General features: G+C 41.6%; 1 protein-coding gene across 4 annotated transcripts in view; it reads left to right on the top strand.

The window, feature by feature from the left end:
• Positions 1–10,595: 10,595 nt before the first annotated feature.
• Positions 10,596–13,589, top strand: part of LIMA1 (LIM domain and actin binding 1) — an 88,439-nt gene continuing 85,445 nt past the window's right edge. For all 4 annotated transcript variants that reach the window (XM_038577636.1, XM_038577635.1, XM_038577634.1 and 1 more), the window contains exon 1: positions 10,596–10,723. The gene's annotated coding sequence lies outside the window, so the exon portion shown is untranslated. The remainder of the gene's footprint in view (positions 10,724–13,589) is intronic.

Here is a 13,589-nt window from a genome sequence, read left to right as displayed (position 1 = left end):
CAAAACTCTTTAACATGCCCTCCAATGTCTTGTAAAATCTGGTCCCTGCTAACATTTTCAGCCTCATCGGAGACTACCACCTCTCATACCCCAGGCTTAAACTTTTCTGAATCCCCGCCACCATTTTTAAAGTAAGCATAGCTCTACCATGTATTTTTTTCCCCTATTGATTCTACCCCACCTATCTCTTCCAGCAAACCAACCACACACATACACCCTTCTGCCTTGCTAATTCCTACTTACTATACAGTTTAGACACCAATTCCTCTAGAAGATTTCTGATTTCCAAGGTCTGAGTTAAATACTCCTTCTAAGAGCTACCATAGACTCCTGTATGTTCCTCCATCATAGCATTTATCTAAAGCATTCTAACTTAATTATTTGTCCCACTGAATCACTGTCTTGTTCTCCATGAATAGCCCAGTACTTGGCACTGTACCTGGCATATATTAATTTAATAACAAAATAATAACTTTTACTTAGAAGTATGAATGAAGTTAAGGAAAAGATGATGAAAAACTGTATTTATGCAGCATAAAATATGTATACCAGGGATCCCTGGGTGGCGCAGCGGTTTGGCGCCTGCCTTTGGCCCAGGGCGCAATCCTGGAGACCCAGGATCGAATCCCAGGTCGGGCTCCCGGTGCATGGAGCCTGCTTCTCCCTCTGCCTATGTCTCTGCCTCTCTCTCTCTCTCTCTCTGTGACTATCATAAATTTTTTAAAAAATGTATACCAATGAACAAATAGTAGGAGGGACTATAGAAAAATAACCACAGCAAATGAACAAAGAATTTGAATAAGTAATTTAAACAAAGAAATCCAAGTGGCCAATAAACATCAAAAAAGGATATTTATTCTTATTTTCAATTAAACTAATGCAAACTAATGATATTATCATCCTATACCTATCAAACTTATGAAGATTTAAGTCTGATAATACCAACTTTTGACAAAGATGTAGAGAAATAAAATCTTACTGTAGATGAAAGGGTAAACAGGGGCACCTGGGTGACTCAGTTGGTTAATTGTCTGCTTTCAGTTCAAGTCACAATCCCAGGGTCCTGAGATCTAGCCCCAAGTTGGGCTCCCTGCTCAGTGGGGAGTCTGCTTCTCCCTCTACCCCTCCCTCATGCTTCTGTGCTCTCTCTAATAAGTAAAATCTTAAAAAAGACAAAGGATAATCTGGAGGTATGTACATAGAAACTCCAGCATACAAATATAAGAATGTCTTTCTAGGGGATCCCTGGGTGGCTAGGTGGTGTAGCATCTGCCTTTGGCCCAGGGCACTGTCCTGGAGTCCTGGGATCGAGTCCTGCGTCGGGATCCTGGCATGGAGCCTGTTTCTCCCTCTGCCTGTGTCTCTGCCTCTCTCTCTCTCTAAGCCTATCATGAATAAATAAATAAAATCTTAAAAAAAAAAGAATGTCTAACATTGTTTATAATAGTGAAAAATGGAAATAATCTAAAAATCCATCAGCAGTGGCATACGTGTCAACAGAATACTTCAAAATATGAACTACAGTCACACATATGAATATGGATAGTCCCCCATGATAAAGAATAAAGCATTATAAGATCTATATGAGGAAAACCACAAAACTCTTATAATCAAAATCAAAGAACTGCATGTCCTTTTAAGAATTTATCTTCTTATAAGAACTTCTTATCTGTATGTTCACAGATAAGAACAGTCACTATTGTCAAGATGTCAGTTCTTTCCAAATAAATCTATAGATTCAATGCAATTCCAATAAAAACCCTAGCAAGTTATGTTGTGAGTACAAACTGATTCTAAAGTTTAAATGGAGGGCAGCCCCGGTGGCTCAGTGGTTTAGTGCCGCCTGCAGCTCAGGGTGTGATCCTGGAGACCCTGGATCGAGTCCCATGTCCGGCTCCCTGCATGGAGCCTGCTTCTCCCTCAGCCTGTGTCTCTGCCCTTCTCTCTCTCCTCTCTGTGTATTCTCATGAATAAATAAATAAAATCTTTAAAATAAATAAATAAAGTTTAAATGGAGAAGCAAAAGACCTAGGATAGCCTACAATAATATTGAAAGAGATGAATAAATTTGGTGAATTGACACTAACTTCAGGACCTACTACAAAGCTACAGTAATCAAGATAGTGTTATATTGATGAAAAACACAGATTGACCAATGGAACTGAATAGAGAGTCCAGAAATAGACTCATATAAATATAGTTCACTGAACTTTGACAAAAGAGAACAAATACTACAAAAGAGCAGAGACAGTCTTTTCAATCAATGTTGCTGGAACAATGGACATTTACAATGAAAATAATGAATCTAGACACAGACATTATACACTTCACAAAAATTAACTGAAAATGGATCATAAACCTAAGTGTAAAATGTAAAACTATAAAACTCCAAAAAGATAGCATAGGAGAAAACCTAGACCTTAGGTATGGCAATGATGCTTTAGACACAATAACAAAAGCAAATCCATGAAAGAAATATGTATAATCTGGACTTCAACAAAATTAAAAACTTCTGCTATGTGAATAAAAATGTCAAGAAAATGAGAAGATAAACTACACACTGGGAGAAGGTATTTGCCAAAGACAACCAATAAAGGAGTATTATCCAAAATATAAAAAGAACTCTTAAAACTCCACAATAAGAAAACAACCTAATTACCAAATGGGCCAAAGCAGGTACCTCACTGAAGATATACAGATGCTGAATAAGCATATGAAAAGATGTTCCACCTTATGTCAGGGGGTAAATGCAAATTAAAACAATGAAATACCACTATACCCTATACCCTTATTAGAATGGCCAAATCTGGGACAATGAAAACACCAAATGCTGGTGAGGATGTGGAGAAATAGGAACTCTCATTCTTTGCTGGTGGGAATGAAAACTGGTACAGCCATTTAAAAAAATAGTTTGGTAGTTTCTTATAAAACGTGGAACCTATGAAAAGACACAAAGGAAATTTAAATGCCTATTAACTGAGTACATGCCAATCTGAAAAGGCTACATATTATATGATCCCAACTATGTGATACTCTTAGAAAAAGGCAAAACTATGGACACAGAAAAAGATTAGTGGTTGGGGGCACCTGGGTGGCTCAGTTGGTTAAGCAACTACTGCAATTTCAGCTCAGGTCATGATCTCAGGGTCATGGGATTGAGCCCCACATCAGGCTGTGTTCAGTGGGGAGTCAGCTCAAAATTCTCTTTCTCCCTCCCCACCACCTCTCTCTGTCTCTCAAATAAATAAATAAATCTCAAATAAAAATATTAAAAACATTAGTGACTGCCAAGGTTGAATTAGAAGGAGGGATGAATAGGTGGAGCACAGGATTTTTAGTAGTGAAAATCAGAGTATTATCAGTGTTAAAAATCCTCTGAATGATGCTATAGTGATGAATATATGCCACTGTACATTTGTCTAAAGTAAAAATAACGCCAAAAGTGAACCCTAATGTAAACTATAGACTTTGGATGATTATGACATGTCAATGTAAGTTCATCCTTGGTAAAAAATGAAAAAAACATAGCAATCTATTCACCTGATAGTAATGTAACATTATTTGTCAACCATACTCATTAAAAAAATTTTTTAGGGATCCCTGGGTGGCGCAGCGGTTTGGCGCCTGCCTTTGGCCCAGGGCGGGATCCTGGAGACCCGGGATCGAATCCCACGTCGGGCTCCCAGTGCATGGAGCCTGCTTCTCCCTCAGCCTGTGTCTGTGTCTATCTGTGACTATCATAAAAAAAAAAAAAAAAAAAAAAAAAAAAAAAATTTTAATGTACCATTCTGATGGGGGATGTTAATAGGACAGGCTGTGCCTGTAAGAGGACAAGGAGTATATGAGAAATTTCTGTACTGTCCTTTTAATTTTGCTGTGAACCAAAAACTATTGTTTTTTTTTTTTAAGATTTTATTTAGGGGATCCCTGGGTGGCTCAGCGGTTTAGCGCCTGCCTTCCACCCAGGGTGTGATCTTGGAGTCCCAGTTTATTTATTTATTCATGAGAGACAGAGAGAGAGAGAGAGGCAGAGACACAGGCAGAGAGAGAAGCAGGCTCCATGCAGGGAGCCCGATGAGGGGGACTCAATTCTGGGACCACAGGATCATGCCCTGGGCAGAAGGCAGGCGCTAAATCACTGAACCACCCAGGGATCCCCCAAAAAACTGCTCTTAAAAAAAATCTTATAAGGGCTTTAACATAAGTGGAGAAGGGGAAGCATTTTAAAGATTTATTTACTTTAGAGAGAGAGAGCATGAGCTGGGGAAAAGGCAAAGGGAAAGAAGCTCAAGTAGATTCCCTGCTAAAGCACAGAGCCGACTGTGGTTTCTCAATCTCACATCTCTGAGATTATGACCTGAGCTGAAATCAAGAGTAGGACACTTGGGTGCCTGGGTGGTTAATCGTCCACCTTCTGCTCAGGTCATGAACTCAGGGTCCTAGGATTGAGCCCTGCATCCTGCATCAGGCTTCCTGATCAACAGGGAATCTCCTCTCTCTCCCTCTGCTCTACCCCCCCCCCACCAACAACCTCCCCTCTACCCCACACCCAATCGTGCATCCACTCTCTCTCGAATAAATAAAATAAAAAAGAGTAAGATACGTAACCAACTGAGCCACCCAGGCGCCCCAGGGAAAACACTTAAAATCAATAACTTTCTAAGAATATCCATTCTTTTTACCATTTTCTAAGTTAAGAACTTCCTTTCATAGTGCTGTGTTACCTACTGGACAAAGTAGTTCAAGCTAAGATGATTAAACCTTGTCCTGAGATGTGACAGAGGCTCAAGAATGTAAATGTCAGAATGGGCACATTTCTCTGAGGCTAAGGTATTTCTCAACTATCCTACTTACTTCTCAAAGACACATGCTAATGGATATGTTACTTCTTTTTTAAGATTTACTTATTTATTTTAGAGAGACAGAGTGAGAGAGAGTAAAAGACTGGGGGTAGGGGAGCAGAGGGAGAGAAACTTCAAGCAGACACCCCACAGAGTGTAGAGTCCAACAAGCCCACAACCCATGACATTATGACCTGAGCTGAAACCAAGAGTCAGACACTTAACTGACTGAGCCACTCAGGTATCCTGGAATGTTACATTTTCAAAATAAAACACGAAAAAAGCTCAAGAAAAAAGAACGAATTAGTGCCAATGTTGAGAAATTAGAAGTAAAATTAGATTAATGCTAGCTAATCTCTTTGCTAAGCCAGGATAAAAAGAATGAGAAAAATGCACATATAATGAATGATATGCCTGATATACAGCAGTGACAGTTTGTAAACTACATACTACCCATCTCAACCTCAGTATTTGACCAGTTTTAATAATTTTAGGTTCTTTACAGTTTTTAACTCAATTTTAATTGTATTGGATTGGTGATAAAAAGACTAAATTTTATCCAGAATATTTAAAAATGATTGACTTGTATTTCAGATACTGAATTGTAACTGATGACTTAGTGCCAAATGATGACTTCAGGAAAATTTTCTAACAAATTTGTAGCTTGACTCCAGACTTCCTTCCCACTATTGTACAAATACCATTAGAACAAAATGCAATTAAGTTCCCTTTCAAACATTCATTATCAAAGCTGCAATCATTTAAAGTAGACAATGTATCAGAAATACACGCCTTTGTGGCTGACACCAATTCTTTTAAAGCCACAAATATTAGTAGTACAAAACCCGGTTCAATTGTGTACTGCAGATAATTCACCAGGTGTTTTTCTTCAGAAGTGTAAATGTTTAATCAATTTTAGCACATATTTGGAATTCTCTTCTGTAACATTCCTAAATGGGACACCTGGGTGGCTCAGCGGTTGAGCGTCTGCCTTCAGCTCAGGGTGTGATACCAGTCCCACACATAAATAAAACCTTTAAAAAAAGGAAGTTATATGAAGATATTTAGGAATTTTATATATATATATATATATATATATATATATATATATATATATATATTTAAAGATTTTATTTATGTATTCATGAGAGACAGAGAGAGAGAGAGAGATGTTTAACCGACTGAGCCATTCAGGTGCCCCAATCTGCCGGTTTTATGTTGGACTGTTTGCTTATTTGCTATTTTATTGTATGAGTTCTTTATATATTTTGGATATTAGCTCTTATCAAATACTTAATTTGCAAATATTTTCTCCCATTCAGTAGGTTGCCTTTTCATTTTTTTTAAAGATTTTGAGAGAGAGAGAGAGAGAGAGAGCAAGAGAGACTGAGAGAACATGAGTGGGGTGAGGAGCAGAGGCAGAAGCAGACTACCCACTGACCAAGGAGCCTGATGCAGGGCTCCATGGGATCATGGGGTCCTGGGGTCATGACCTGAGCTGAAGGCAGATTCTTAACTGATTGAGCCACCCAGAGGCCCCTGCCTTTTCATTTCACCGATGGTTTCCTATGTTTTGAAGAAGCTTTTTATTTATTTTTAAAGATTTTATTTATTTATTCATGAGAAACAGAGAGAGAGAGAGGCAGAGACACAGGCAGAGGGAAAAATAGGCTCCATGCAGGCAGCCTGATGCGGGACTTGATTTCAGGACTCCAGGATCACAACCTGAGCCCAAGGCAGATGCTCAACCACTGAGCCCCCCATGTGCCCCTGAAGAAGTTTTTTAGTATGATGTAGTCCCACTTATCTATTTTTGCTTTTGCTTCTATATCATATGCAAAAAAATACTGCCAAGGGGTGCCTTGGTGGCTCAGTCAGTTAAGCATCTACCTCTAGCTCAGGTCATATCCCAGGACCCCACTTCTCCCTCTCCCTCTGCCCCATTCCCTTCAGCCCCTCCCCCACCCCTCTCCTCTCTCCCTCTTACCCCTCCCCACTCTTGTGCTCTTAGGCATACTCTCACTAAAATAAAATAAAATAAAATAAAATAAAATAAAATAAAATAAAATAAAATAATAAAATAAAATAAAATAAAATAAAAAATAAAATAAATAAAATAAAATAAAATAAAATACATTGCCAAGATCTGTCAGGAAGCTTACTATTTTCTTCTAGGACTTTTATGGTTTTGGTTCTTACGTTCAAGTCTTTAATCCATTTTGAGTGAATTTTGTGTATGGTGTAAAATAGAGGTTGAGTTTCATTCTTTTACATGTGGCTGTCCAATTTTCCCAACACCATTTATGAAGAGACTGTCGTTGTTGGCTCATTATATATTTTTGACTCCTTTGTTGTAAATTTATTGACCATATATGTTTGGGTTTATTCCTGGATTCTCTATTCTGTTCAATTGATCTATGTGCCTGTTTTTATACCAATACTATACTATTTTAAATATAGTAAGTGTGATATAGTTTAAAGGTGCATGATACTTCCAGCTTTGTTCTTCTTTCTCAAGATTGCTTTGGCTATTCAGGGTTTTTCGGAGTTCCATATACATTTTAGGATTATTTGTCCTATTTCTTTGAGAAATGCCATTGAAATTTTGATAGAGATTGCATTGAAACCATAGATTGCTTTGGGTAGCATGAACATTTTAATAATATTGATTCGTCCAATCCACAAGCATCAAATATCTTTCCATTTGTGTTCTCTTGAATTTCTTTCATTGTTTTATAGTTTCCAAAATACAAGTCTTTCACCTCTGTGGTTAAAGTTAACCACAGGTATTTTATTCATTTTGATGAAATTATAAATGGGATTCTTTTATTTCTCTGATAGTTTGTTATTAGTGTTGAGAACAGACTTTTGTGTATTGACTTTGTATCCTACAACTTTACCGAATTCATTATTAGTTCTCATAGTTTTTTTTTTTTTTTTTTTTTTGATGGAGTCTTTGGCAGGATTTTAAAACTAAAATACTTACTTTGCTTTTTGGCTTACATCTATATTTTGTGTGACCTATTTCTTGAAAATCCATCCGTTTTGATTCATTCTTTTTCCAACAATATTTCACAAAACCAGGCCATGAATTGGACTATGATCAAATGCTTGATTACAATTTAATTTACTAAAAAGATGCTCACATCACTGTCAAAGAAGTGTTGTTTAGACACAGATGTTGGTTGATATTTTTATTTAACTTAACCAGTGATACCAAAGTAAAATAGTGAAAAAGTATGTTGGAACTTCATTCATTTGTCAATGACATTAGCAACTCCTTTGCTGAATTGGATAATAGTTTTTGAATACTGAAAGAGTATTTCTTCATTCTCTGTGTGGTTCACAATATCAAGGCAGAAATGTGATACACTGTTAAGTTTAATTCTGCATTATCAACGTTTTCTCTACCAGCCTACTGACTGTTTTGTAAATAAAGCTTTACTGGAACTGGCCACACCCACTTTCCATGTAAAAGTTGAGCAACTGTGACAAAGACCATCTGTAGTAGAAAGCCTGAAAAACTTACTGTTTGCAGAAAAAGTTGCAGATACTTGGGCCTGGAAAATCAACAAAACAATAGACCAAACCCTTATTTAAAACATTTGCCAACTTCCATGGTGTAAATATTCCTATTGCGGCCAATTTTTTAAAAAATTTTATTTATTTATTCATAAGGGAGAGAGGCAGAGACAAGGCAGAGGGAGAAGCAGGCTCCATGCAGGAAGCCCAATGTGGGACTCGATCCCCATCCCGGGACTCCAGGATGACGCCCTAGGCTGAAGGCAGGCGCTCAACAGCTGAGCCACCCAGGTGCCCCACGGCCAATTTCAAAGTACAAAAATGGCCTCTCTGATGAGAGGCGGGAAGAGATGCATCATGGGAACAGTCCCATCATGTAGGGATGGAGACAGAGTTCTCACCAAAACTAAGTTTAAAAAAAAAAAACAATGAGTTTTGAGTATTACCTGATTTTAACATATTTCATTGTAAATTTATAATTTGACTTTTAACAGTGGTTATGCTTAACAACTGGCTCATAAAATCCCCCCAAATTTAGCAATCAGTCTTGCAAACTGGTAAAAGTCAGCTGTGGTAGACTACTAGCTCTATTTTCAAAAGGGACTAAGGGAGACTTTTTGGAGGTAATTGCCTAGTTAGGTAAGTGGCTTTGTCAAGATTCAAATGTAGGGCTAAAACTCTGACTCAGGTGAGGCTTCATAGCCTTCTCAGTGGAGAGTAAGAGCCCTTATTGGTTGACTTGTTTAAAAATTGGTTGTGTGTCTGTGACATACATTGAAGGAACTAAACCTGCAAGGGAAATGCATTTTCTGGAGTACCATCTTATGCTGATCCGCTCTTACATTCCCACGCTGCCTGCCAGTGTTGCTAGTCTTGATGCTGGGTATTTGGAGGAAGAAGGGAACGGATTGGTCTATCCATCATCAGCTGTTGGAAATTTCTATTAAACATTTTTCCTTTAACTGCTTTAGGAACTGTAAATACAGACATTAGTACCACAAGCCCCTTGGAGTACTTATCAAGCTACACGAATTCCAAAAAACCTTCAGGAAACTTATGATCTAGGGACACCTGGGTGGCTCAGCGGTTGAGCATCTGCTTTCTGCTCAGGGCGTGATCTTGCCGTTCCGCATTGAGTCCTGCATCGGGCTCCCAGTGCATGGAGCCTGCTTCTCCTCCCTCAGTCTGTGTCTCTACCTCTCTCGGTGTCTCTTTGGAAAAGAAAGAAAAGAAAAGAGAAAAGAAGGGGAGGGGAGGGGAGAAAGGGAAGGAGGGGAGGAGAAGGGAAAGGAGGGATAGGGAAGAAGGGAAGGGAAGGGAAAGGGAAAGGGGAAGGGGAAGGAAGGAAGGAAGGAAGGAAGGAAGGAAGGAAGGAAGGAGAAGGGAGGAAGGGAAAGGAGCGAAGGGGGGAGGAAGAGAACAAGGGGGGGAAAGAAGGAAGGGAAGAGGAGGGAAAGGGGAAGGGAGGGGAAGGGAGGGCGAGGGAAAGGGAAGAAAACTTGTGATCTAAAAAAAAAAAAAAAAAGAAAGAAAACTTGTGATCTGAAACCTCACTACACTTGCGGTCCAGGGAAAGGGAGGCCACTACCAGCGGGGCAAGAGTCTGGGGCCGAACGGCCGACCGGTAGGCCCTCTGGGCGTACTCGGTCTGGGACACAGCTCCAACACCGAGTGTGGGAACGATAACGGTTAGAGCCCTTGGGGCACCGGATCTGCCGTCCGACCGCCTCACTTTCACGAGGAAGCGTGGCCCTAGGGCGGGGAAGCGACCTGACGAACGTCACCCGCGGCTCCGGCCGCGACGCCGACACCGCCTCCTCACAAACACCCTCTCTGCACAGAACTTACCCCGAAAGCACCAGGAGTCTGGGCGGGGACCGACCTACACTGAGCCCAGGCCAAACCTCCCAGTCGCTCCCGAGTCACACCGCGGAAACTGCGCGCCAGAGTTAAGGCCAGAGCAGAGCCGCGCCACGCTCGAGGCTTTCCCACAGGAGCCTGGATGTCCCACAGGGTCGCCCGGAGAACGCGACGCGGCCCCGTCGGAAGAGCAGCCACGCCCCCCACGACGCCAACGCCGCGCGCGGCCGAGCGGCCCGAGCCAGCCGAGGACGCAGGGCACGCAGCCGGCGGCGCGCACGCACGCCCTGAGGCCGCACGGGAGGCCGGCGTGCGTGCGCGCCCCCGCGGCGGGGGGCGGGGCCCGGCTGGGGCGGGGCGGGGCTCGGCGCCGGGGCGGGGCGGGGCCGCAGGCGCTGTAGGTGTTGCAGCTGGGTCGCCGCGACAGGTGCGCGAGGCAGAGCGCCCGGGACCCGCGGCGGGGCTGCCGGCAGCAAAGAGGAAAGACCGATTTTAGCCAGGTAAGCGCTTCCTCTCTCTCCACATCCTCCGCGGCCGGAGAATGCGCGAGACCCCGGCTGCCCTCCACGGTCTCTTTCTCCCGCGCCTTCTGGGGCGGGGGCAGCCCAGGGAGCGTGCACCCCTCCCCCCTCCTCCGAGAGAGATAGAGAGAGAGAGTAGAGGAACCGCTGATCCTGGTTCCTCTGCTCTTTCCTCACTTCTGGCTGCTGCGCTGGTCTTGGGAGTAATTATCTTGGGGCCGAACCTTTGCTGCCAGAGGGCGGGAGCTCATAGGACCAGCTCTTCCATCGGGAACTCTCTTTTCTAGCTAGATACTACATTTTTGGTGAAGTGGAGGAAGGCGGCAGTTCTTCAGAATTCAAAATAGTCTCCTAGGGAAACATTCTGATACTCAGCTGCTCCTTTCCAAGCTGTCCCCTCCCTCTTCGATTTCCCCCCACCCCTTCCATTCTGCCAACCGAACTCTAAGACACTGACACCCCTTTGAGGTATGCTGAGACTATAGCAGTCCTTGCAGCCCAGTGTCATCCTGCAATCGCTATCGTGTATATATCGCTGGCACCTGTCACCGACATACGTAGGTGTTAATATAAGGTAATTGTACACCCGGGGCTGCACCTACTGAGCTTGAAGTTGTAGGTGCTAGGAGCCAACCATCTGGCGTCTTTCCTTGCCTCCTTACTGGTGCGCTTACAACAACGAGTTTAGCCGATCCCGGTAAGGGATATTTGAACTACTATTGTCTTTCACCTCATTCTAGCTTTCAAAAGTCTTGCCTAATCCAGATGGTTCTACTGACTTGGCCTGTTGAGTTAGTTGAAGGTACTCAGGGAGTTATCAGCCTTAAGACAATACCCCTTTAGGGGAGAGGTCTTTTGCATTAAGTGTTCTTTATTTCACCACTGTTGATTTAAGTGGTTGAACGGAATACTTTTTTATCCTCACGGTTACTACTGCTATTCACAAATGACAAACATTTTAGGAACCGTGAAATAACTTTCTTCTGAGATCTGATGTAAATGCAAAAAGAAGATGACCCTGCCAAACATATTCTAAGTTTCTGTGGAGTTATAGCCTGAATGAAGGATGACGGTGTCTTAGGTAGATATTCAAAAAGCTATAGAATTAGCAGGAAAAAAAAAAAACCCACAAGATTTGCATGCACATGTATTTCCTTTTATTAATTTTTTTTTGCATTGACAGAACAGTATGTAACATGGTATTAGATAATTACGTTAGGAACTTATATCATTTTCTGGACAAAACATTTATCAAGTGCCTCTTGTTTCGTCAGTCCCACTGTGGATTCAAAGTTCCAAACATCCCTTTACTCTAAAAAAGCTTAATTAAAATCAAATGGATTAGGCAAAAATCAGCAGATACAACTTACAGGTTTGTTGAGATTAGTGCTGTATGAGAGATCAGACCAGAGTGCTGTGGGTAGATAATACAGTTTTAGAAAAATGTCCCTCTTTGGGTGCCTGTGGCTCAGTTGGTTGAGCGTCTGACTCTTGATCTAGGCTGGGGTCTTGATCTCAGGGTTGGGTTCTGGTCCTACATTGAGCTCTGCGCTGGGTGTGGAGCCTACTTAAAAAAAAAAAAAGTCCCTCTTCTACTTTTCCTTAAAACAGAATAAACAATAATAAAAACTTTTAAGTATTGTGAATTATTTTCTTTTTTTTGTGAATTATTTTCTTCACATGTTTGTCTCGCTCTTATTTCTTTTTCTTTTTAAAGATTTTATTTATTCATGAGAGAAACAGAGGGAGAGGCAGGCTCCCTGCAGGGAGCCCAATGTGGGACTCAATCCCAGAACCCCGGAATCATGACCTGAGCCAAAGGCAGACACTCAACCACTGAACCACACAAGTGCCCCTTGCTTATATTTCTTGAGGGGTGTTTTGCCAAAGGTATGGCCTTTTGAAGATGGGGTAAGGACCTATCCTTAATTCTGCATCCGTTCAATAAATAGTTGGTGGAGCTGTTTTTCCACTGTTTGGGATCAGGCCTCTAAGTGTTGTCACCATGTAGTCCCTGAACTGTAGAGTTTCTGGGAATAGCTTATTGGAAACATTAGTGAAACAGTGCCATTTTGAAAAATTGCTTCATTGTGTAACTTTATTTAACTTGGTACATTCAGATTTTGTTCCAGACTCTGGTTAAAGGTGGGCCAACTTTCAACCTTCTAATAATTCTAAGAAGAGAAAGTTTCAGAAGTGAAAATAGTTCTTTAACAGCACATCTTGATGACAGAGGATACTTTTTCTTGCTAAGGTGCCTTCCAAATGTCTCTTTCTTTTGAAGGGGCAACAGGATGGGCAGATGAGTGGAGGAAAGGGTTAGAAATGTTTGAAGATTCTTTGCAGAGTTTTGATGATCTGAAGTCTATGGTAGTCTTAAGCACTCTTCATGTAACTGCAGGCTTTTATTGCCTACTGTGTGTCAGTGATCTAGTGTACAAAAGATGAACATGACACAATCCCTTCTGTGTAATTATGTTTTTCATTTTTCTCATTTGTTTTTTTTTGTTGTTGTTGTTTATAAGTAGGCTCCATGCCCATCGTGGAGCACAATGCCAGGCTCAAATTCAAGACCCTGAGATCGAGACCTGAGCTGAGACCCAAGAGTCGGATGCTCAACCAGCTAAGCTACCCAGGCGTTTTTGGTTTTTTATTTTATTTTATTTATTTATTTTTTATTTATGATAGTCACAGAGAGAGAGAGAGAGAGAGAGGGAGAGGCAGAGACAGAGACACAGGCAGAGGGAGAAGCAGGCTCCATGCACTGGGAGCCCAACGTGGGATTCGATCCTGGGTCTCCAGGATTGGGCCCTGGGCCAAAGGCAGGCGCCAAACCGCTGCGCCA

The sequence above is a fragment of the Canis lupus genome, chromosome 27, assembly GCF_011100685.1.
Source record: "Canis lupus familiaris isolate Mischka breed German Shepherd chromosome 27, alternate assembly UU_Cfam_GSD_1.0, whole genome shotgun sequence".
In the NCBI taxonomy this organism is placed as follows: Eukaryota; Metazoa; Chordata; class Mammalia; order Carnivora; family Canidae; genus Canis; species Canis lupus.
This window is presented reverse-complemented; position numbering and strand designations above follow the sequence as displayed.